The 26,143-nt window shown below is 49.8% G+C and overlaps 1 long non-coding RNA gene across 1 annotated transcript in view; it reads left to right on the top strand.

Moving 5' to 3' along the window:
- Positions 1-22,069, top strand: part of LOC119968668 — a 38,369-nt gene extending 16,300 nt beyond the window's left edge. The window contains exons 2-3 of the long non-coding RNA XR_005461173.1: positions 20,311-20,429; positions 21,917-22,069. This is a non-coding gene — a long non-coding RNA (uncharacterized LOC119968668). The remainder of the gene's footprint in view (positions 1-20,310; positions 20,430-21,916) is intronic.
- The last annotated feature ends 4,074 nt before the right edge of the window (positions 22,070-26,143 follow it).

Here is a 26,143-nt window from a genome sequence, read left to right as displayed (position 1 = left end):
AAACCTGGGACCCTGGAGCTGTGAAGAAACAGTGCTACCCACTGTGCTACCGTGCCGCCCTGTAGCACTGAATGTTTATTCCTGGGCTCCTTCTAAGGATCGAAGGCAGATATTAGCACCATTTGCCAATCCAGAATAGACTGTTGCACCATGAAGGCCCTTGATGTATCGTTCCCACCAACAACAAAAAAAATCATAACTTTCCTCTGGAAATGATCCAACATTGCAGGACTCCTAAAACTAGCACCCAGATTGCCATCTGAGCTCCAACACAAAAAGCCATGGGCACGATTCTCCGCACTCATGACGGGGGGGAGAATAGCGGGCAGCGCAAATTTTAAAGGCGACACTGGTCCGGCGCCCTCCCGCTATTCTCCCCCCCTCCACGCCCGCCCCCCCCCCCCGACACGAATCGCAGCTCGCCATTTTTTTACGGCGAGCAGAGATTCTCCCCTGGCCGATGGGCCGGTTTCCAAGGCCTTTATGGCCGTTTTCACGGATTTGAATACACCTGCTATACAAGTTCGTGAAAACGGCGCCAAAGTGCCGTTCTGCACAACCATGCCACCGATTGGCACGGCCGCACCACGGCCGTGCTAAGGGTGGCATGGGCCCGCGATCGGTGCCCACCGATCGCGGGCAGCGGGTACTTACCCGCGCACTCGTTGTTACTCCGCCGCCCCGCTGGATCAGTCCGCGGGGCGGCTGAGGGGCATTACCGACCGCACATGCGCGGGTCTAACGCATATGCGCGGATGGCGTCATCCGCGCATGCACGGGTTGGAGTCGTCCAATCTGCGCATGCGCGGCTGACGTCATCAATGCGTCAGCTGTCGCTAACTTTGGCGCGCGGGCTTAACGAAATTCGTTAAGCTCGCGATGCCGTAGTTCACGGGGCCGCGATGCTAGCCCTGACCGGGGAGCAGAATCGGGTCCCGGGCGGGGGCTCGGAGGCTGCCGTGAAACACGGCCGTTTTTATGGCAGCCTTCACGACCCGCCGCTTTTGCGGAGAATCGCACCCCATGTTTCTCATTAACCAAAATGGGCAGATAGGCAAGTGATCAATAACCAGCAACACAGGCAGATGTAGTTCAATTCTCGCTTGCCAAGCAGTATTCATGTTGGCCGGCAATTTATGCAGAAGCTGGCATCCTGCCTCCTGGCTTGACGTTTGATCAATTTAACCATTCGGTTACCAGCAGCATTTTGCGATTACTGGAACTCAGTAGAAATTTAAGTTAAAACTTCTCAGGTGCAAATAGGAATTGTTTACTTGTCTTCTATTGATTACAATTTGAAAGTCATTTAAAAAGGCAATTCGTAAACAATTTGAAGCTTTCAAAGAATCTAAGAAATTATCTTCATGCTTAGGCAAACAGCTCGATACTAATTTTAAAAGTCAATGTCTGAAAATGAAATACAAATACAGGGAGACAGTAAATAGTTCAGATCAAAGTATAGACGATTGAAGAAAAAGAGAGAGAGAAAGAAATCCAGCTAATCTTCAGCTTCAAACCAACACCACCAACTAATAATGGCCGAACAAAACTTTTCAGTTATACTGTTTCATATCTGTCTTAAGCCATCTAATTACACCCCAATATAACCCTAATTGGTTTGGGTTATACTCAAACACATCTGATTTGATGGCAGGCCGTCCATCTTTAATATGCAACATTGGTTCTAATTGTTTTGTATCTGCATACTTGTGTATGTTAAAGAATGCAATATTGTGCTTTATCAAGACCAGCAAAAACTGGTTTTCTGCTGGCTTAGCTATTATAACAATAGAGCCTTCATGTTACCTTGTCGTTCAATGCTGTTGCTATGGCTGTCCTGCTCTGTCCTTAGACACTAACTTGAAAAATGTATTCATTAAATCAGTTAAAGTGAATTATGCTGCTTCTAGGGAACTGTTATGTTTTGAGAGTGTTGAAATCCTTAATTCAAAATGGGTAAAACCGAGGCTTAATATTTATCCTAAATAACTATCCTCTACCTATTAGGTTTGTAAGGAAACAGTTGATTTTTACAACATTGCTTAGCTAGGTCACTCTGAACCAATTTTTGGACTTGGTCTGTTTTCTGGCTCAGGGTTAGACCTCTGCTCCTATCTCGGAGGAAGTTCTACTTTAAAGAGCTTCCAACCAATCGGATGGCCAGCAGCTGTATCATCTCAGCAGGGCCATTGAGAGCAGTAGCCACTGCTGGGATTATAGGCTGTCCTCTGTGATGAGCTGGAATAGAAGGTACGTTGGGATTTTCCACCAGGCAGATCTCACGGAAGGGTTGCAGGACTGGGTTTGGGAGGGCGGGGGGAGGAATGAGTGTGGAGATATGTCTGCTTCCAGGCTCTATCTCTGCTGAGTGGAGAGTCAACGTTGTCCACAAGTGTCTTATCTGCCTGATGCATGAGGAATTTTCTCAGTATCTCCACAGCCAGCACAGACATGAGAGACCGAATGGCCTCCTTCTGTCCTGCAACAATTCTATGACTCTGCGATAAATACTGTGGCTGCTGGAAATCTGAAATAAAAACATGAAAAACACAGCGGGACTGCCAAGCACCTGTGGAGAGACAAAGTTAACGGGCGCGATTCAGTGACCCATTGCGCCCGGCACCAATCCGGGCGCAACGGCTGAATCACACACGAGTCCAAAATCGGTCTCTGCGCGGGGCACTGGGCTGATCACGAGTCACCTGACTCACTCTACCTGCCGTGATTTGGATTTTACCCTCGTTGGGCGAAATCCAGATCTGCATAATTAAATGAGCCAGCGGGAAATCCCTCTACGTGCGGCCTCAGTGGAGAGAATCTCCCTGAAGACAAAACCCCCCCAGCAAAGTGCCGTTGAATAGTGGGGTCTTTCTCGGCCCTGCGTACCCCGAGAAACACCCTGCTAAACATGCTGTTCACAGGACTTTAACTCGAGTCCACTGAATCGCGCCCAACATTTTTGAGTCCGTATCACTCTTCTTCAGAGCTCAAGCGAGGGAGAAACAGACGGATTTTATACTGTTTAAGAGGGACTGGGGCATGTGGAACAAAATATACGTTTTTGAACATTCAGGACACAGGTTTCCTGAGTTGTCCAGTAACTCGCCAAGTGGAAGCACAGCGGGGAATGATTCTTCAGTGAAACTGACAGACTGGGAAGTCTTTAAATAATGAAACTGAGGAGCTGCAGTCCTCCCCAGGTGCGTGGCTGTGCTCACAATACCTCTGAGACTGCCAAACATGTGATTTCCAATTTCTTACAAGTCCAGTTCACCTATCCTGGACGTCATGCAACTAAAGCAGCACTTCCTGTTTGTCGGCTTTCATCGCAGCATAGCAACAATTCATGCAGCTCTACTTTGATCAGGTGTAAGAGGAGCAGCAACTCCAACAACACTCAGAATACCAGCGGCAGCAGCAACACCAGCTGCAGCAACACCAGCGCCAGCAGCAACAACACATGCACCAACACTAGCCGAAGCAACACCAGCAACAGTAACAGCAGCTGCCACAATATCAGCACTAACACCAGTAGCAACACCAAAATAGCTCCGTACCGCTGACACTACCCCCTTCTCCAGTCCCCTTGTCGTCAGCACCTCCTCCAGCAATGTGGAGGCCGGTTCCTCCAGGAAGCTCTGTATCTCCTTCCTGGCAAAATCTCGAACCTGCATGTATCTAAACATTTCTCCCTGTTCCAGCCCGTACATCGCTTCCAGCTCTTTCAATCCTGCAAACCGACCCCGAAGAAACAAATCTTTTAGTATCTTAATCCCCTTCTCCTCCCATTTCTGAAAATTTCCGTCCCACTTCCCTGGCTCAAATCTATGGTTCCCCTGAATCGGCATTTCCCTTGACCCTACCCCCAACCCGAAGTGTTGGCGAAACTGCCTCCAAATTCTCAATGAAGCTATTATTGCCGGACTCCCTGAGTATTTCCCCGGAGCTATCGGGAGCGGCGCTGTTGCTAGTGCTTTCAATCCCGACCCCCTGCACAAACTCTCCTCCATTCTGACCCACTGGGAATCAACCCCTCTGACCCTTCTCCGCGCCTTCTCCACATTCACCGCCCAGTAATAATACATCAGGCTCGGAAGACTCAAACCCCCTGCCTGCCTTTCCCTCTGTAGCAGCACCTTTCTAATTCTGGCCACCTTCCCTCCGGATATGAACAAGATAATCATTCCTTCAATCTCTCTAAAAAATGCCTTTGGCAAGAATATCGGAGGCACTGGAAAATAAACAGAAATTGTGGCAACACTTTCATTTTAGCCGTTTGTACACGACCCGCCAGTGACAGAGGGAGACCATCCAACCTTGCCAGATCAGCTTTCACCCTCCCCATCAAACTAGAAATGTTGTACCTACTATCCCGTGTTAGCTTATGGGTGGTTTTCTCTCCCCTCACACATAGTCCTTCTCCCTTTAAAAAACTGCCTTCATCACTCCTTCCACAAATTAGCAAGCTTCGTACCTCAGTTGTGCCATTCCTTCAACTCCCGTTCCTGTCTGAAATCTGTTGTGTTATGTAATTTGGAATAAGACAAGCTGCCACTTGATGCAATTTTGAGTAAAAGATGCTCCAGACCTTGAAGTGAGTTCAATGTGTTTTATTGAACTATTAGCACAGTTCTCAATGAGTTCGACTCTCTGCTAATCTAAATGTAGTAGCTCAGTCTAACTGAACCAGCCTTGCTCTAAGCCACGTGCTGGGGTGTGATGCTGAGGATACATCCTGTGTCACTCTGTAGATGTTGGTCTGTGGAAATAGGTGGGGTATGAGTGCCTCAATCCCTTTTATAGTGAGAGACCACCCCTGAGTGTCCTGACTGCTCATTGGTCATGTCCTATTCTATGTGTTCATTGAATATCATGACATCTTCCCTTTTTTTATGTTTTGTTGGCGTATGTGAATGTATTTACATGTGAATGAGTCTGTCCAACGTGATTGACGGAGGACAACAGAACAGAGCAAACAAAACAAACGTTCACAAGTACAGGCTCTGAGGCTTGCGTCTGATCCTGGTCGACTGCCGGAGAGGTGGCGGAGGGGACAACGGCGCCTTGACAGGCGGGATAGAAGCCTGACTGGTGGCCTCGTGGTGCGAGGTATCAAGAGGTGGCAATTTAACATATGGAAATGGAGGAGAAAGTGGTTGCAGGCAGGCAACTTTGCTTAGCGCCCCTCGATTCCTTTGCACGATGGAGCCATCAGCCATACGTACAACATAAGAGCGGGGCGCCGCCTGTCGAACAACGACAGCCGGGGCAGACCACCCACCATCCAGTATCTTGATCCTTGATCCATGCCGGGGATAGCACGGCCAGATCGGTGGCATGGGCATCATCTCCCGGCTTTTGATGGCCTCTGAGCTGCTGCATCTTCTGCAGCACCGGGAGGTGATCCAGGTTGGGCAGGTTTATGGCTGGAAGTGTCGTCCGCAGGTCCCTGTTCATCAGCAGTTGAGCTGGCGACATGCCAGTGGACAATGGAGTCACCCTGTACGCGAGCAGTGCAAGGTGTATGTCGGAAGCAGAGTCCGCGGCCTTGCAGATGAGCTGTTTGACAATGTGCATCCCTTTCTTGACTTTTCCATTGGACCGCGGATAGTGCGGACTGGAGGTGACATGCTGGAAATTGGAAGACCTGCCAAACGTGGACCATTCTCAACTGTTAAAGCACAGGCCATTGTCGCTCATGACAGTGATTAGGATGCCATACCTTGAGAACATCTCCTTACAAGCTTTGATGACGGTCCGAGAGGTGAGGTCCGGGAGCTTCAGCACCTCAGCGTAACTTGAGAAATAGTCAATGATCAATATGTAGTCGCGACCATTCGTATGAAAGAGGTTGATGCCAACTTTGGACCATGGAGAGGTCACTATGTCATGCTGTTGGAGCGTCTCTTTGCTCTGCGCTGGCTGGAACCGCTGACAGGTAGCACAGTTCAGGATGATGTTCGTGATGTCCTGGCTGATGCCGGGCCAGTAGACAGCTTGTCGGGCTCTACGTCTGCACTTCTCGACGCCCAGGTGTCCCTCATGAATCTGGCGCAGCACCAAACTCTGGCGACTGAGCGGAATGACAATCCTGTCCAGCTTGAGAAGGATACCATCAATCACCGAAAGGTCATCCTCACATTGTAAAATTGTGGGCACTGCCCTTTCTGCCAGCCAATGATGAGGTTGTGGATGACGCACTGCAAGAGGGGGTCCTTGGCTGTCTCATCACGGATGAGAATTACCTTCTCATCTGTCGCCGGGAGAGTGCTAGCACACCACTGCACCTGCAATTCGATGTGCTGGATGATCTCCTGTGGAAATTTGAGGATGCCAGTGAGAAGACCCAAGCACTCCTTCTCAATCTGAGCATATCTGGTTTCAGTGGGCGTCATCTCCCTTGATGCGTAGGCTACTGGTGCCCAGGATGATGTGTCATCTCGTTGAAGCAACACCGCACCAATGCCACCCTGACTCGGATCTGTGAATATCTTTGTCTCCCGATCCGGGTCGAAGAATGCCAGGACTGGTGCAGTGGTGAGCTTGGCTTTCAGCTCCAGCCACTCTGTCTGGTGTGCCGCCTTCCACTCAAAGGCAGTTGACATTTTCACCAGGTTGCGTAGGGCCGTGGTGTGTGTAGCCATGTTTGGAATGAACTTGCTCAGAAAATTGACCATACCCAAGAAGCGCAGCACCGCCTTTTTCTCCTCAGGGACCTTCATCGCCTCGATGGCCTTGCTTTTGTCTGTGTCCGGGCGCACACCACGCTGTGAGATCTGGTCGCCTAGGAACCTGAGCGTCGATGTGCCAAAACAACATTTGGACCTGTTTAACTTCAGGCTGTTGGCATGTACACGGCGGAATACCTTCTGGATGTGGGACACATGTTCCTCAGGGGTCGTGGACCAGATGATGATGTCATTCACGTACACATGAACCCCTTCAATGCCTTCCATCATCTCCTCCATGATGCGATGGAATATCTCTGATGCCGAGATGATGCCAAATGGCATGCGATTTTAGCAGTATCTGCCAAAAGGTGTGTTGAAAGTGCAGAATCTTCTGCTGGATTCTTCCAGCTGGATTTGCCAAAATCCCTGTGATGCATCCTATTTGGTGAAGAAGCGCGCGTGTGCCATCTGAGTTCCTCCCGCTTCGGGATGGGGTAGTGTTCCCGCATGATATTCTTATTGAGATCCTTGGGATCAATGCAAATGCACAGGTCCCCCGAAGGCTTCTTTACGCACACCATCAAGCTGACCCAGTCAGTCGGTTCGGTGACCTTGGATATGATGCCTTTTTGCTGAAGATCCTTGAGCTGTGCCTTCAGGCGCTCTCTCAGTGGAGCAGGGACTCGTCGTGGTGCGTGGACCACTGGCTTGGTATCAGGTCGTAGCAGAATCTTGTATCGATACGGCAGCGTGCCCATCCCGTTGAACACATCTGGATACTGGACGAAAATGTCGTCGATGCCGGCCTGAAGATTCACATGGGAGGATGTTGTGGTATAAACCCTATGTATGAGGTTCAGCTGCTTGCAGGCGCGTGCACCTAGTAGGGATGCCCTGTCCGGCTTAACAATTTCAAAGCGTACCTGTGCTTAGGGCAGCATGGTAGCATAGTGGTTTGCACAATTGCTTCACAGCTCCAGGGTTCCAGGTTCGATTCCCGGCTTGGGTCACTGTCTGTGCGGAGTCTGCACGTTCTCCCCGTGTCTGCGTGGGTTTCCTCCGGGTGCTCCAGTTTCCTCCCACAGTCCAAAGATGTGCAGGTTAGGTGGCTTGGCCATGCTAAATTGCCCTTAGTGTCCAAAATTGCCCTTAGTGTTGGGTGGGATTACTGGGTTATGGGGATAGGGTGGGGTGTGGGCTTGGGTGGGGTGCTCTTTCCAAGAGTCGGTGGGGACTTGATGGGCCAAATGGCCTCCTTCTGCACTGTAAATTCTATATATCTATATTGTGTGTGTCGGTTGGATACGTGCAGATGGCAGGATCCCAGTGCCGTGATGGCATTCCCATGGTAATCCAGGAGCTTGCAGGCAGCTGGAAGGACCGTGGGGGGCTTCTTAATGCGTCTGAGGTCTGACTGTGAGAGGAGGTTGGCAGAGGCACCTGTGTCCAGCTTGAACTGGATGGGGCAATGGTTGATCTTCATCACTGCTCGCCATTCGTCCTCGGAATCCACAGCTAGGATTGACTGGACTTGTGATGCGTCTGGTGTGGCATATTCACACTTTGTAATAATGCCCACACGGTAGGCGTTGTCCAGGCATTCATCAACTGGATCCGTTGCACTGCCGGGATCAGAATCCTGTAGGCGTTGTTGCACACTCCGGATGCGCCGTCGTCGGAATTGGGAGCACTGGCTCCTGACTGCTGGTGCAGATCTGCACAGGGCTGCATAGTGGCCTGGCTTCCCGCAGTTTAAACAGCGTCTGCCTCTTGCAAGGCAGTGTTTCTTTAACTGGGCGGTGCCACAGTTCTAAAACGTCATGACGTCATCGTCCTGACGCCCCGTGCATCGTTGCACATGCACAGTGCGGTTCTCAGATGTTTGCACCTGCGAAGTGCGGGTTTCGGCCGCTTCGTTATCCCGTTCGCATCTCGCATGCGTCAGGCCCCGGGAAGAACACGCAAAATGGCTGCTTTCATCAATGTTTTTAAAATAAATTTAGTGTACCCAATTATTTTTTTCCAATTAAGGGGCAATTTAGCATGGCCAATCCACCTACTCTGCCCATCTTTGGGTTGTGGGGGCAAAACCCACGCAAACACGGGGAGAATGTGCAAACTCCACACAGACAGTGACCCAGAGCCAGGATCGAACCTGGGACCTCGGTGCCCTGAGGCAGCAGTGCTACTCACTGCGCCACCGTGCTGCCCCGCTTTCATTAATGTTGAGGCGCTGCATCCGGGAGATGGCCTACACACTCTCCGCCTCGTGGGAGCCTAGTTATCATTTTCTGCCGTTTTGGTCGTATGCACTGTGCATGTTTCAATCGCGACTGGCAGGGTCATATGCTTGATCTTCAGTAACTGCTCTCTCAGAGGATCAGAGTAAACTCCAAAAACGATTTTGTCTCTGATCATGGAGTCAGTGATATCACCGAAGTTGCAGGATTGCACTAGCGGTCTAAGGTTAGTTAAATATGAGTGGAAGGGTTCGTCTTTACCTTGCAATCGCTGCTTGAATATGTAGCGCTCAAAGATTTTGTTGGTGTCCACCTCACAGTGGCTGTCAAACTTGTCCAGGGTGGTCTGAAACTTTGTCTTGTCCTGGTCTTCAGCGAAGTGAAAGGAGTCGAATATTTCCAAGACATGATCACCCGCTGTGGTGAGGAAAAGAGCTATCATCCGTGCATCAGACGCACCATTGAGGTCTGATGCTTCGACGTAAAGCTGAAATTTCTGCTTGAATGTCCGCCAGTTGGCACTGAGATTGCTGGAGGTCCTGAGCTGGTGAGGAGCCGGAAACTTTTCCATTGTGCCGGTATACATTCGCTGGTCATCACAGGTCTTGCTGAGTTGAACTAACTAGATTGAACAGACTCCTGGTATCATGTTGTGTTATCTAATTTGGAATAAGACAAGCTGCCACTTGATGCAGTTTTGAGTAAAAGATGCTCCAGACTTTGAAGTGAGTTCAACGTGTTTATTGAACTATTAGCATAGTTCTCAATGAGTTCGACTCTCTGCTAATCTAAATGTAGTAACTCAGTCTAACTGAACCAGCCTTGCTCTAAGCCACGTGCTGGGGTGTGATGCTGAGGATACACCCTGTCTCACTCTGTAGATGTTGGTCTGTGGAAAGATTGAGTGCCTCAATCCCTTTTATAGTGAAAGACCACCCTTGAGTGTCCTGACTGCTCATTGGTCGTGTCCTATTCTATGTGTTAATTAGCTGCAAGTTTGCATATCATGACAAAATCCTTGAACATGTTGTCACATTTCAAAACCATGCCCATTTTCCCGCAACTCCATTTGACTGCATGGGCACATCCCAAAATAGTCAGACAATTTTTGGAAGCAGCCAGCACCTAAGAGACTATTTTAAATAGGCTCAAGCCTCTGCTAAAACACTGGACAATGGAATGCTGTGTGAACAATGAAAGCATTTGGCTGCTAATATCAATTACGTGATTCCTAATATCGTGACTTACATTATTCTGCCCACATCTAAATCGTAAATATATCACAAGCTATATTAACATCGTGCATTCTTTTGCAGAAAATGTGAAAGCTACCATGAAATGAAACTTCACTCATACAGTCACCAGTATGGATTATCTTGGATGTTCAGCACAGGCAATAGATAAGTGTTTGAAAGGCTCCATGTTACCAATTATCATTGACACATATTATAATATGTATATTCAATGCCTCTGTAAATGGTCATTCTGCCAAGAATTCATGAGGTGATCCAACTTGATTTCTCCTCTTTTTGTGGAGAAGTGGTTCATCTTTGTTCACCACTTCTGTTCCCCATCTCACCTGGACCATTGACTGGCAGGAAGTCACCCGAGCATTTATAATTCATTATTTAAAAACAATATCCAATTCTCGTATTTGTGGGTTTCCTTTGAAAAATTAAAATCTAGAATAAATAGAAACACTCAGTTTTGCAATTTTTGAGTGCATTTAACAATTCCTGGTATCTGTCCATTATTTAAACTAAAATTTCCAAAGCAACATGTATTTAAAGGTTAGCGTTTCCTCCACTTTTGTTGAAGAGAAGAATATACCTTTTAAAAAGCAGAGGCTGTTTAAAAAGAGGAACTTTCTTAATGAAGGAAGTGAAATTTAAAGTTACAGCTATGGTTCTTACATTTTGCTGTGGCCCAATTATTGTTTGGCTAACCCTGGGTAAATAGAAAAGTTCAAAATTAAGCCACTAACTTAGAAACAAAATAGCAGAGGAGAAAAAGCCTCCATCTTACATAAAATCCATCTTCTGACCCTCTAGAGTGAACTTAATTTTCTCCAATTGTAAGAACTCCGCCATATATCCCAACCGTGCTGACACCTCGGTGGTTCCTCCGACCTCCAATCCAATAGGATTCGCCGCCGGGATATCAGACATCGGCCCCCCTCCCCTCCAGTAGCTCCAACAGCTCCGAAACTCCGAAGATCGCCACCGATGGAAACAGTGCCATTCTCACCCCCACAATCTCTGACAGTATCTCGAACATCTATGTCCAGAATCTCCCTAACTTTCGGCAAGACCAAAACCTATGGACATGATTCACAGGCCCCCTTGATTCACAGGCACCTCTTGTATTTGTCCTCAACCTCAGGGAAGAACCCACTTGTATGAGCCCGAGTCATATGGGTCCTGTGTGCCACCTTAAACTGTATCAGGATCACTCTGGCACAGGATGATTTTGAGTGAAAAAAAAAATGAAAAATCGCTTTATTGTCACGAGTAGGCTTCAATGAAGTTACTGTGAAAAGCCCCTAGTCGCCACATTCCGGCGCCTGTCCGGGGAGGCTGGTACGGGAATTCACCCGGTGTATAATTTCACTCCAGACCCTCCCACCCCTCGAGCTCTATCTCCAGCTCCTGCTCCCATTTCCATCTTATCTTCTCCACTGACGCCTTTTCCATTTCCCACCACCACCCATAAATATCCAAAATCCTCCCTTCCGCCAGCTGATCCTGAGTTAACAATTTATCCAATAGAGTAGACGTTGGCAACTGAGGGAACGAAGGGAGCTCCTGATGCATGAAGTGCTGACATACCCCACCCCAAAGTGCCACCTCAGCTGGTTCCATACCTTGAGGGATGACACCACGAACAGGTTATTGTTGTACCTAACCTGGGAAAATGGGAAGAGGGTGCCATCACCAGTGCCTTCAAACATGCCCCCACACAAAAGTACTCCTCCACCCGTGCTCATTCCGGCCTTCCCTCCCCCCATCACCATTGCATCTTCTCCACATTTGCTGCCCAATAATAATATAGCAGGGTTGGGAGCACCAGCCCCCCCAACCACCGACCTCTCTGCAAAAAGGTCCTCTGACTCCTGGGAGTCTTGCCTGCCCACATAAATTCCAAGATTAGCTTATTTACCCTCCGAAAGAATGCTTTTGGAAGGAATATCGGAAGAGACTGGAAAACAAATAAAAAGCTCGGGAAAATGTTCATCTTTGTGATCTGCACCTTCCCCACTAAGGACAGCAGTAGGGCATCCCACCTCTTCAGATCCCCTTTTACACTCTCCACCAAACCGGCCAAGTTCCACTTATGCGCCATGGCCCAGTCATGGGCCACCTGAATCACCAGATACCAAAACCTTGTTTTGGCCAGCTTGAATGGCAGGGCTCCCAAATTAACACTCCCCCTGGGCATTCATCAGGAATACCTCACTCTTTTCCACATTCAATTCATACCAAGAAAAGGTATAACTTCCCTAATAGGTCCATTATTTTCCCCATACACTGAAGTGGGTTTGAAACATATAACACCAGATTATCCTCATGCAAGGACACCCTATGCTCCCTACCTCCCCTTTCAATGTCCTTCCACACTGTTTACGTTCCTGAGTGTGATAGCCAAAGGCTCAATAGACAGCACACCTAGCAGTGGGGTCAGAGGGCATTCCTGCCATGTGCCCCTATGGAGCCGAAAATATCCCAAATTCATTGTGTTTGTCCTCACACTTACCATGGGGCAGCATACAGCAATCACACCCACGAAATGAACAATGGCCCAACCCCAAACTGCCCCAGGATCTCAAATAAGTACCTCCATTTTACCCAGTCAAAAGCCTTCTCTGCGTCCATTGATTTATTTTAAATATAAATTTAGAGTATCCAATTCATGTTTTCAAATTAAGGGACAATTTAGCGTGGCCAATCCACCTAACCTGCACATCATTTGGGTTGGGGGGGGGCGAAACCCATGCAAACGGAGGGAGAATGTGCAATCTCCACATGGACAGTGACCCAGAGCCGGGATCGAACCTGGGACCTCGGCGCCGTGAGGCAGCAGGGCTAACCCACTGCGCCACTGTGCTGCCCGTCCATTGATATAAAAATGTCCAGCGCTTTCCCCCTAGGCGGAGTCATTACCACATTCAACAGTCACCCGATATTGCTCAACAACGTCTGCCTCTTAACAAAACCCACCTCCGGCACGCAACCCTCCAACCGCCTCGCCAGCACCTTAGCCAACAGCTAGACATTGGTGTTTAACAGGGAGATGGGCCTATTGGACGCACACTCCACTAGAACCTTCCTCTTCTTCGGGATCAGAGAGATTGATGCCTGAGCCAGTGTGGCCGGCAACACCCCCCCCCGCTCCAATGAATCATTATATACCCAAAGAGATGGGACGCCAACACTGCCAGAACTAACGTGGTGTGTGTCCAAAATCACAATCACTGCGGACTCCACCCCCACAATCCCTGGGTGTATTGATCTCCGCACCGCAAAAAAGTCCATTCAGGAGTATACCTGATGCGCATGGGAGGAGAAGGAAAACTCCCTCTCTCACGGATGCCTGAACCCCACTCTCCATCAGAACCATAAATACCCCCAGCTCCTTTGCCATTCCCAACTTGGCTAATGACTTGGGGCTCAATCCTGGGGTCCATCTCGCAATTGACGTCGCTCCCCACACCCATTATCAACTGATGCAAATCCATGTCCGGGATGGACCCCAATGTCTTCTTAACAAATTCCGGGTTGTCCCAATTGAGCACATAGGCGTTCACTAACACAATCAGCGCCCCCACCGAAACCCCACTCACTGTCACGTACCTCCCTCCCAAGTCCCACACCTCACTTGCCACCACGAATACTAACCTTTTACTAAACAGAATTATGAGCCCCTCAACTTGAAATCGAATCCCGAGTGGAACGCCTACCCCACCCATCCCTTTCTTAACCAAGCCTGGACCTTCACCTGCAGGTGTGTCTCCTGAAGGAAGAAGACATCTGCATTTAAGCTTTTCAAATGTGTGAACACCTGAGACCGTTTAAGCGGGCTGTTCAGCTCCCGTATGTTCCACGTCACTATCCTCACCAGGGGCTCTCTGAGGCCCTCCTCTATTAAGGTCCGCCATCCCGACCTGACTTGAAACCTTCCCTATCACCAGGCTCCCCATTTGGCTGGGCCTACCCAAAATGGCCCCTCCATTCTCGCCTGCACTCAACCACAAAGTCATCTGCATCCCCAGATTATCTAGTGATTCATGGTATGAATGCGCAATATTAATGTCTGCTCAATTAATCCTGTAGAGGTCTTGTGGTGCAGTGGGTAGCATCCTTGTCTCTAAGCCTAAAGCTCTTACAACGGCGTGCGGCGCGCGACGCGATGACACCATTTTGGAAGGGGTGGAGACGCGGAAACCGCCGTCAAACCGGCGCCGACCCTGATTTTGAAATCGGGGATTAAGAAATCGCCGTCGGGGAACGGGGAATCCCGCACTTAGCCTCTGAAACGGAGAATCCAGCCGAATATTTTTTTTTAAATGTTTGTCTTCTAAATCTGTATCCTAGTACAGTATGCACTGAAATGAAGATATTTAATATGTTCTGCATTCACAAATAGATGGGAATGATTGTGCATATTCAATTAGAATGTTGCAGTGCATTGTTATGTTTTAATCAGCAATGGGAGTGAATGCAGTCTGGTTGGGAACGTTGGAAAATCACTTGCAGTTGTTACTGAGAGGCCAGACTCCTGTCTCCCACATGGCCCTGGGAGGAGGTGCGTTGAAACCGAATGGCCCCATACTAGACAGATCCCACAAAAACAGAGGGGGGAGAGAGGGGAGCAACAAGCTCACCCCAGATTCATTTACACATCAGCGGACATGTTTACATTTTGTCTGTCAACCCACTATTTCGAAAAGAGAGACAATAATCAACAAGACGCGGTTTAAATTCCGCAGATTTAGCTGCTGTGTGTTTTAATGGGGCACTGTGATGGTGCACAATGACACTGTGAGCCCAGTGCCCTGATGCGCTATCAATTGCACTTAAAGACTCGAATCGGTACAAGAGAGGCTTTATTACAGTGAGATGTTTATCCTCCGACTGCAGCTGGTAGAATGGCAGCTCAGGAGAACCCATACATATTTATACGGCTCCCTGTGGGCGGAGCTAGCCGGCAGGGGCTACCGACGAACCTGTAATACAGGTGCTGCTGTATATCCCCTAATACAGGCACACACATAATTACACAGTGGTGGATCACCTCATTCACCCCCTGTTAAAAATGAATCCGGCGGGCGTGACGTGGGACTATATACAGAATCCGTGAATTATTTACAGAGGGGAGGGGGGGAAAAAAAAAATTAAGTGTCCATCTTGCAACCCGGTGCCCGTCAGAGATTAAGTCTGTCCGGTGGTCTGACGATTTGTTCGGAGCGACGCAACAGTGGTGGCGACGTCTGTACAGGCGGTGTCGGCGTCGACGGCGTCGGTGCTGGCGGGGTTGGTACTGGCGGTGTTGGTGCTGGCCAGTGGCTGGATGACTCCGGGAGTGTGCCGAAACCTTCCATGTCCTCTAGCGTGGGGAGGGGAATGAGGGATGGACCTGGTGGGGCTGATGCTGGGGGCGCCGGGGGAAGGGAGGTGGCGCGTGGGTGGGGAGGTGTGTGGGAGTGGGATCGGCACCCGAGGGAGCCAGGTCCCTGAGCGAGACCGTATCCTGGTGGCCGTCGGGGAACTCCACGTAGGCATACTGGGGGTTTGCGTGGAGCAGGCGTACCTTGTTCACCAAAGGGTCTGCTTTGTGGAGTCGGGCATGCCTACGCAGTAGAACCGGCCCAGGAGCTGCGAGCCAAGTCGGGAGCAACACCCCGGATATAGATTTCCTAGAGAAGGTAAAAACACGTTCATGGGGCGTATTATTCGTGGCAGTGCATAGTAGAGGCCGGATGGAGTGCAATGCATCCGGGAGGACCTGCTGCCAGCGAGCGGCTGGGAGGTTTCTGGACCGTAGGGCCAGCTGGACGGCCCTCCAAACCATCCCGTTCTCCTTCTCTACCTGCCCGTTTCCCCGGGGGTTGTAGCTGGTCGTCCTGCTGGAGGCGATACCCCTGCTGAGCAGGAACTGATGCAGCTCATCACTCATGAACGAGGATCCCCTGTCACTGTGGATATAGTCGGGGAAACCGAACAGAGCGAATATGGAATCGAGGGCCTTGATGACGGTGGCAGACGTCATATCCGGGCATGGGATGGCGAATGGGAACCTAGAGAATTCATCGACCACACTAAGGATATACGTGTTGCGGTCGGCGGAGGGGAGGGGCCCTTTGAAATCCACACTGAGGCGTTCAAAGGGGCGGGACGCTTTCACCAGGCGCGCACGATCTGGCTGGTAGAAGTGCGGCTTGCACTCAGCACAGACCTGGCAGTCTCTGGTGACTGTCCGTACTTCCTCGACGGAGTAGGGCAGATTGCGGGCTTTGACTAGGTGGTACAACCGAGTGACCCCCGGATGGCAAAGGCTGTCATGCAGGGCACGGAGCTGGTCCACTTTTGCGCTGGCACATGTACCTCGGGAGAGGGTGTCTGGGGGCTCGTTGAGCTTGGCGGGGCGATACAAGATCTCGTAATTATAGGTGGAGAGCTTGATTCTCCACCTCAAGATTTTATCGTTTTTGATCTTGCCCCGCTGTGTGTTAGTGAACATGAAGGCTACCAACCATTGGTCAGTGAGGAGAGTGAATCTCATGCCGGCCAGGTAATGCCTCCAGTGCCGCACAGCTTCTACGATTGCCTGGGCCTCCTTTTCAACAGACGAATGTCGAATTTCGGAGGCATGGAGGGTGCGGGAAACGAATGCCACGGGTCTGCCTGCCTGGTTTAGAGTGGCGGCAAGGGCAACATCTGAAGCGTCGCTCTCTACTTGAAAGGGCAGTGACTCGTCTACTTCACGCATCTCGGCCTTGGCTATGTCTGAGCGAATACGGGCGAAGGCCTGTTGTGCCTCGGCCGTGAGGGGAAGTTGAGTAGCCTGTATCAGTAGGCGGGCCTTGTCTGCGTATTGTGGGACTCACTGGGCGTAGTAGGAGAAGAACCCCAGGCAGCGTTTGAGGGCCTTGGGGCAGTGGGGAAGAGGGAGCTCCATGAGAGGGTGCATGCAGTCGGGATCGGGCCCCAGAAGTCCGTTTTGGACTACGTAGCCATGGATGGCTAAGCGGTTCGTGCTGAATACGCACTTCTCCTTGTTGTAAGTGAGGTTGAGGAGAGGTGCAGTGTGGAGAAATTTGGCAAGGTTGGCGTCGTGGCCCTGCTGGTCATGGCCGCAGATGGTGATGTTGTCAAGGTATGGAAACGTGGCCCGCAGTCCGTACCGGTCAACCATTCGGTCCATTTCTCTTTGGAATACCGAGACCCCGTTCGTGACGCCGAAGGGAACCCTAAGAAATTGATAGAGGCGACCGTCCGCCTCGAAGGCAGTGTAGAACATAGAACATAGAACATAGAACAGTATAGCACAGAACAGGCCCTTCGGCCCTCGATGTTGTGCCGAGCAATGATCACCCTACTTAAACCCACGTAACCCGTATACCCCTAACCCAACAATCCCCACATTAACCTTACACTACGGGCAATTTAGCATGGCCAATCCACCTGACCCGCACATCTTTGGACTGTGGGGGGAAACCGGAGCACCCGGAGGAAACCCACGCACACACGGGGAGGACGTGCAGACTCCACACAGACAGTGACCCAGCCGGGAATCGAACCTGGGACCCTGGAGCTGTGAAGCATTGATGCTAACCACCATGCTACCGTGAGGCCCCATGTAGGGCCCCGTGTAGGGACGGTCTGATTTGCGGATGGGGAGATGGTGGTATGCGGATTTAAGGTCAATCGTTGAGAAGACCCGGTACTGTGCAATTTGATTGACCATATCAGATATGCAAGGGAGGGGGTACGCGTCGAGATGCGTGTACCGATTGATGGTCTGGCTGTAGTCCACGACCATCCTGTGTTTCTCCCCAGTTTTAACCACCACCACTTGGGCTCTCCAGGGGTTGTTACTGGCCTCGATAATACCCTCCCGAAGCAGCCGCTGGACTTCGGACCTGATGAAGGCCTTGTCCTGGGTGCTGTACCGTCTGCTCCTGGTGGTGACGAGCTTGCAATCTGCAGTCAGATTGGCAAAGAGGGAGGGAGGGTCAACCTTGAGGGTCGTGAGGCCGCAAACGGTGAGTGGGGGTAGGGGCCCGCCGAATTTGAGGGTGAGACTCTGGAGGTTACATTGGAAATCCAGACCCAGTAACAGTGTAGCACAGAGGTTGGGGAGAACGTACAGGCAGAAACCGCTGAAGTCAACGCCTTGTACGGTGAGGTTGACCATACAGAGACCATACCCAGGATCGGGACAGAGTGGGATCCGGAGGCCAGGGAGATCCGCTGGTTGGCGGGATGGACTGCGAAGGAGCAGCGCCTTACCGTGTCTGGGTGGATGAAGCTATCAGTGCTCCCGTAGTCCAGTAGGCAGGAGGTCACCTGGCCGTTGATGAGCACCGTCGTCGAAGCGGAAGCCAGGTTGTAAGGACGGGACTGGTCCAGCGTCATGGAGGCGAACAGCGGGCGATCGTCCGAGGATTCCGACGAGGAGCGGCAGTGACCCGGGTCTCGCGGTCCAGTCCCGAGGGGAGGACAAAATGGCGGCGTCCGAAGTACCTGTGGGGAAGAAGATGGCGGCGCCCATGCAGCGCACGTTGCGGGCGTGGGGCAAGATGGCTGCGCCTGCTGGCCGCACATGGACCTGGGGGAGAAGATGGCGGCACCCATGGTGCGCACGTTGTGGGGGCGGCGCAAGATGGCCGCACCCATGGCCGCGCGTGGATCTGGGGGGAGAAGATGGCGGCACCCACTGGTCGCACGTGGCCCCGGAAGCAGAGGATGGCGGTGCCCATTGTGCGATCGGCTGAGGGAAGGGAGAGAAGTTGGGCGCGATAGCAGCAACCGCACCGGCCTGACACACCGCCGCAAAGTGGCCCTTATTGCCACAGGCTTTACAGGTAGCGGTGCGGGCCGGGCAGCGCTGGCGTGGGTGCTTCTGTTGGCTGCAGAAGTAGCAGCGGGGACACCCAGAGTGCGCGGTGTGGCTAGCAGCGCAGGCATACTGTGCGGGAGCGGCCCCAGTCGGGGGGGTCGGTTGCGGGGTCCACAAGGTGTAGGATGGGTGGACCGCGCGGCGGGCGGGGTAGGACTGTACATTACGGGAAGCAACCGTCATGGAGAGCGCTAAAGTTTTGTCGCCGTTAGGTCGAGCGCGGCCCTTTCCAGCAGTCGTTGCCGGATGGGGTCCGATGCAATCCCCGTCACGAATGCATCACGCATGAGGAGATTGGAATGTTCCGTGGCCGTGACGGCCTGACAGTCACAGTCCCGTACTAGAGGGATAAGGGCCCGACATAAGTCTTCAGTCGATTCACCAGGTAGTTATACGCGAGTGGCGAGTAGATGCTTTGCAGAGTGTTCGTCTTCTGGACGTAATTTTCTTTAAGGAGTTCCATGGCGCATACGTAATTCGGTGCGTCCTGTACCAGCGGGAACACGCTGGAGCTCACCCTTGAGTAGAGGAGTTGAATTTTCTGAGGTTCCATCGGTGCGGGGTCCGCTGAGGTGATATAGACCTCGAAGCAAGCCAGCCAGTGGTTAAAGTCTTTTCTGGCGTTTGGCGATTGCGGATCCAGCTGCAAGCGATCTGGTTTTATCCTGATGTCCATGATGCGGAAAATCTCACTGTAATAAATTGATACGCTATCAATTGCACTTAAAGGCTCGAATCGGTACAAGAGAGGCTTTATTACAGTGAGATGTTTATCCTCCGACTGCAGCTGGTAGAATGGAAGCTCAGGAGAACTCATACATATTTATACGGCTCTCTGTGGGCGGAGCTAGCCGGCAGGGGCTACCGACGAACCTGTAATACAGGTACTGCTGTACATCCCCTAATACAGGCACACACACAATTACACAGTGGTGGATCACCACATGCCCTTCACCAATTTGCAGTCTTTTGCTTTCACACAGAGTATGAGGAAGGTAGAGTGTTAGGCAGAATGTGACTTTGTGTTCCATTGGAGGAGATGTGCCAGTGGTGACAGCGCTCAGGAAAGTTTTGATTTGTGCAGTATTTTATTAGTTGGGACCAGTGAGCTGGGGAATCATTTTTGGTGACCCAGTTTTCAACATCCCGTGACCCACCCAAAGGTTGCCACCCCCACTTTGAAAAACACTGCTCCATACATATTCGTCCTACATATTTGAGCTCAATACTGCATGCAGCACTCTAACTGAGCTCTAACTGAGGTTATGTATTATGCCCAGATCTTCCGGTCTCCGGATCACGAACCAGCCATACGATCCAAGTTGTGTATTGGGACCCCGCCGAAGTCCTGCCACATTGACATCCGAGCGAATGAATCGGGAATTTGAACTTCCAACAGGTAATTTCCCTGTTCCGCTGCAAAAGTTCCTGCCTCTAGCTTTGGGCAGTTCCCATGTAAGTACCTGAATAATTACCCAGGAAACGTCAGACAGAAAAATCATAGTGTAACTCCTGGATAATAACAGAACTGACCCCAATCACTCACACTGACCTGCCCCTCACTCCCCTTCAACCCCTGACTATCTCCAAAGCCTCTGACAGGACCTGCCTATTTCTCCCACCCATAGAAAGCCCCGACTACCTGGCTATCCCTTCCAACCCGACCCGACTACCCTTCTGACCACACCTGAGTCACCCCCACCACCTCACTATCCACCCTGACCTGACCTGACTATCCCTCCCAACGCGACCCGACTACTCCCTTGGGTTTCGGATAGTTCCCAAGTTAAACTTCCCGAACAATTCCTGTGTAGACCTTGCTTGGGGACTTCTCGGGGTTCCCCCAATGCATTCTCAGTGGGGGTATGATCTGCTTCCGAAAATTGGATGTTCTGAACCATTAAGATAATGTAGGATACAGTTTAGAACACTTCTCAGTATCATAGAGAGACACCATTTTGTAATGAAATAAAAGTATGCAATAATAAGTATCGTTTCTCAGTTTGTCAAACTGCTTTCACCTCTTTTTAAATCTTTCCAGACACACTCAGTATTAATTATCAGATGTTCAGATCCTAGGTCCTAAATAGATTTACTTTCAATTTCTCGAACTAGACTGAAAGAAGGTATTTTTGTTATGAGTGAGTAATTTTTTTGATTGGTTGCCAGCTATTTTTCGGTGGTTTTGTTAATTGGCAGCATGGAATATGTGTAGCTGCTTGATGGAACCATCAATTCACTAGACACGTGCTTTAAGATATGAACAGTGGGTTTAATCTACTTACTACAGAGCCAGCCTGTTACCCGTTGAACTCTCGATGAACTGCAGGCTGGCTCTGGACAAGGGTATTTATACAGTAGTCCAGGGGAGGAGTCGTGGGCGGAGCCAAGGGTGGAGCCCTGTACAAACTCCTGAGCATTCCCAGAGCTGCTCTCCCTAGTGGTCGGATAACGCTACTGCGCTTACAATGGTATTGGTAAATACGATGTGAATTTCAGTACTAAGTTACATTCACCACACTGCTAACCTGGCCCAGAACCTTTAAAATAATCCTCAAGCAAATGCTGAGGTTAATTAGAGGCTGAACACAGTTGGATGTTTCTCTGAACTGGCAGATGATTGGCTACATTTCTTGAGCAGCAGTCAGGTTATCTGACGGTCAGCAAAACCTTCAAAAATGGATTCATAAAAGCCGGCTCAGTTGTGATTTGTTGGTAGTTGAGACAAAATATGACATCTAATATGGCATTGTGCATATAATAACTGAATGGTGACACATGTGGTAGATAATCTGTCTCGAAATAAAAACCGAATTCATAACATACAGGTGGTTACAAAGATGACATTGGGAAACATTCATAATCACTGTTTCTGTTTCTTTTAAGAAGTTCATATGGAGACTCACCATCTATGAAAGGACACTATAACATTCAGAACAACAATTCTCTGGATGGAATTCCACTTCATGACAGACTTTCACTCAATGCTTGGGCAATGCCTTTCATCCATTAAAGGGCACTAAAGTTGCTCACAATATTTTGTAAAATCTCGCATACAATTCTTTTTAATAATTAAGTGCACTTTTAAAATGACGTTCTGTAGCATTTGTCCCTTTTAAAGGGCGATCTGCTGAGAGGGTCACATGGCCCATGTAATTAATCAAGAACCAAGGCATGGGTTTCTGTATCAGTTCAATCCTGGAAGCTGACTTGTAGCCACGAGGCTGCAAGCATCTGCATTGTAGTTATTTGGAAATACACATTGCAGCTGTTGTTTACTTAACCAGTGAATGGGAAATATTACATTGGCGATGAGGTTAAAAAAATAAAAGAAGCCCCAAGATCGTCAGTATTAAGTCACGTTGAAATTCGGTTCGAATTGAGGAACAGAACAGTGCTTGCGGATGTGCCCTTATTCGGATGGATGGATCCTTTTGATGCCTCTGTGGAGGATTGGACACAATACATTGAACATTTGGGCTACTTTTTTCAGGCCAAAAAAATAGAACAGGCGGGGAAGAGGAAGGCAGCCCTTCTGAGCATGTGTGGGACCCACACTACACCCGAACCTATGGGTAATATTGCGGTGATTATAAGATTAACTCAACCGGGAGGGCCCCTGGGGAAACTATTGCAACTTCTATAATAAAGTTAAGACCAATCACAGAGCACTGTGACTTCAGAGTCACTCTCAACAATAAGCTGCGGGACGATTTAGTCTGTGGGGTAACTAATTAGGTCATCCCACAGAGGCGGATATAAATTGCAAGAAGGTGCTGGAGATAACGTTGGCAATGGAGAGCAGTGAGAAGATGCACAGGAGCTTCAACGTGTGCAAAATGCTGTGGTCCACCAGTTGGGGTGGGAAGCTTCAGTCAGCAGTGGCACCAAAAATGAAAATGTCATTTTAAAACAGGAAGCAAGTACAGCCACAAATAGAGTGAGAAGATTTAAAAAGCCAAGTAGAGTGTTACCAGTGTGGCAGTAGTCACTCCCCCGAAGCCTTCCGGTATAAAGAGGCTCAATGTTTTCTCTGCCTCAGGAAAGGTCACTTAAGGCACTGATGTAAAGATAAGTCTACCAGTTATAGAATTAATAATACATTGCATAATATGGAAAAGTGCAGTACTGCGGATCTAAATGTTCACTCATTGTTCAATGTGAAAGCGGCCAAAGTAGCCCCCGTCACTATGATGCTTTTGGTAAATGGTAGGCCTGTCAAGATGGAAGTTGACATGAGAGCCTCTGCCATGGTGATAGGGGAATATGGATTTTAATATTTACAAGAAGGAGTCCAGCCATTGTATTTGAGGGGTACCATAACAAAACAAACAACGGGGCAGCACGGTAGCATAGTGGTTAGCATCAATGCTTCACAGCTCCAGGGTCCCAGGTTCGGTTCCCGGCTGGGTCACTGTCTGTGCGGAGTCTGCACGTCCTCCCCGTGTGTGCGTGGGTTTCCTCCGGGTGCTCCGGTTTCCTCCCACAGTCCAAAGATGTGCGGGTTAGGTGGATTGGCCATGCTAAATTGCCCGTAGTGTCCTAAAAGTAAGGTTAAGGGGGAGTTGTTGGGTTACGGGTATTGGGTGGATATGTGAGTTTGAGTAGGGTGATCATTGCTCGGCACAGCATCGAGGGCCGAAGGGCCTGTTCTGTGCTGTACTGTTCTAAATCTAAACTTGCACAGGAGAAGCCATTAAGATAAAAGGCTCTACCACAGTACCTGTAAGCTATCAGCAGCAGTCCTATCAGCTCCCAATAATAATAATGCTATCAAGTCAAGGCCATTGGGGCCATAATTAGCTCCAGGTAATGAAGTTAAACTGGATGGAGATCTTGCAAGTATGGGAAGAGGGACTGCTTGAGTTAATGAAGAAATATGAGAGCATTTTTCACAATGAGTTAGGTAAAATGAAGGGGCTGGGATCCTTCAAAACGGTGGCTAAGTGTTGACACCGGCGTAAATTCCGGAGTGTTTCACGCCGGCATCAACGGGCCTCTTGGCCCAGCGACTCTGTAGCCCACAGGGCAGCCCTGCACTTCTGGCTGTGGGTCAGTGCATGCGTGCAGCGGCCACTTCCGTGCTGGCCCCGCGTAACATGGCAGACCCACAGAGTGGGCTGGCGCGGAAGAAGGTAGGCCCCCCCCCCCCCCAGATAGCGCACGCCCGCCAATCGGTGGCCCCCGATCACGGGCCTGGCCATTGCGGAGGGCCACCCCGGAGACTAACCCCTTGCCCCCCACCAGGACGGACACTGCAGCTGCGACGCCGAGCACCGGCTGGGTGAAAGCCTGCGTGCACCACGCTGGCAGGAACACGGCCGGTTGGCCGCGGAGAATCGTTGCGGGACCCTCTTTTAGTGAATCCCGACCGGCGCTCCATCGACCGCGCAAGCGCGACTGGCGCCGATTCTCCGAAGGTTCGCGTCCCGGTGTCGGACTTGATCGTGGGTCTGAAGCCCCATTCTCTGCCCCCTCGTGACCGCGACTTCGGGGTGGAGGCTCGGAGAATCCCGGCTAGGGTCTCCAGGCGAACATCTATCTAGATCCAGAAGTAACCTGTCATTATTTTAGAGAGACGCCAATACGCCATACGCCTTGTGAGAAATATTGGACACCGAATTGAACCCCGTGTGTGCGTGGGTTTCTTCCGGGTGCTCCGGTTTCCTCCCACAGTCCAAAGATGTGCAGGTTAGGTGGATTGGCCATGATAAATTGCCCTTAGTGTACAAAATTGCCCTTAGTGTTGGGTGGGGTTACCTTGGGTAGGGTGCTCTTTCCAAGAGCTGGTGCAGACTCGATGGGCCGAATGGCCTCCTTCTGCACTGTAAATTCTATGAACTGGTTATTATTACTGGCGGTGGTACTACGCTCTCTGCTAAAGGCAGGTGACTAGGCATATCCACATTCACAATATGAGTTCCAGGCTGGTGCTTGGATGTGTATTCATAGGTGGACAGTATTAATGACCAATGCTAAATTCTTGCTTTTGCGAATGGTGGAGTGGCCTTATCTTCTTCAAAAAGAACCAAGAGTGGTTTGCGATCTGTAACAATGGTAAAGTACCTCCCATATATATATACTGGTGGAAGTTCTTGAACGCAAATACTAATGACAAGCCTTCGTTTTCAATTTGAGAGTAGCCCTATGAGGGTTCTTGAGACATACCCCATAAGTCTCTCAGATCCGGCATCCACCTTATGGGACAATACTGCACCAACGGAATGTGGAGAGGTGTGATAAGTCAACACCAATTTCTTAGACAGGACAAAGTGCACCAATAAACACAATGAATGTAACAAGTGTCACGAGTTCCTGGGCTAGTGCACGGTTAATTCCAGCCCCACTTGACCCCTAATCGCAACACATCTGAGATGAGATTTTATTTAAAATAAATGAGGTCCTTGGTTGAGCCCAATAAACTGCAAACCAGGTTTGTAACTTTAACAGAAGAAACCTTTTATTATGTACAGCATTATAATTAAACGGACTGAAAATGTAATTGACTATCTAACACCACTTTCCCAATTCCCCCTTGCTCACTCACCCCCACTCTCTCTCTCTCTCTATATATATATACACACACAGACAAACAACAGAGAGGGGAAAGGGTGGTTGAAAGGTAAATAAAATATTAATAAAATAAAAGGATAAAGGACCTTTTTATTCACTGGGATGACTTCTGTTAGTGTTTTTCTGAAGTTCAGGCTTTCATTTCGGTACTTCTTCCTTCTAGGCTTGAAATGCTTTTCCCTGGCAAGGTTGTCTACTTTCTTTGTAGATTCAGGATCATTTCAAGTTTACATAAAAGATGTGCCAGGTACTCACTTGTTTAGAAAAGTAAAGCAGTTCTTTCACTTCAACAAACAAGGGAGACGGAGAGTGTGTTCCTTCTCCTTCCAAGCTCGAAACACGTCTGCCAAGTTCTCTCAGAAAGTATCACACAGGAATCAATCACTGTCCCTGTTTCTCAGTACTGGATTTTATCCTTTGTTGCTCTGGCCTTGTTTTCCATGGAGTATAATCTTTGTATACCTACGCGATAGTCCAGATAGACTACCTCAGTGGCTTGAAAAGTTAATTTTTCCTTCGTAAGGCATGTTCCAGGCTCTT

This window comes from Scyliorhinus canicula, chromosome 7 (genome assembly GCF_902713615.1).
Source record: "Scyliorhinus canicula chromosome 7, sScyCan1.1, whole genome shotgun sequence".
In the NCBI taxonomy this organism is placed as follows: domain Eukaryota; kingdom Metazoa; phylum Chordata; class Chondrichthyes; order Carcharhiniformes; family Scyliorhinidae; genus Scyliorhinus; species Scyliorhinus canicula.
This window is presented reverse-complemented; position numbering and strand designations above follow the sequence as displayed.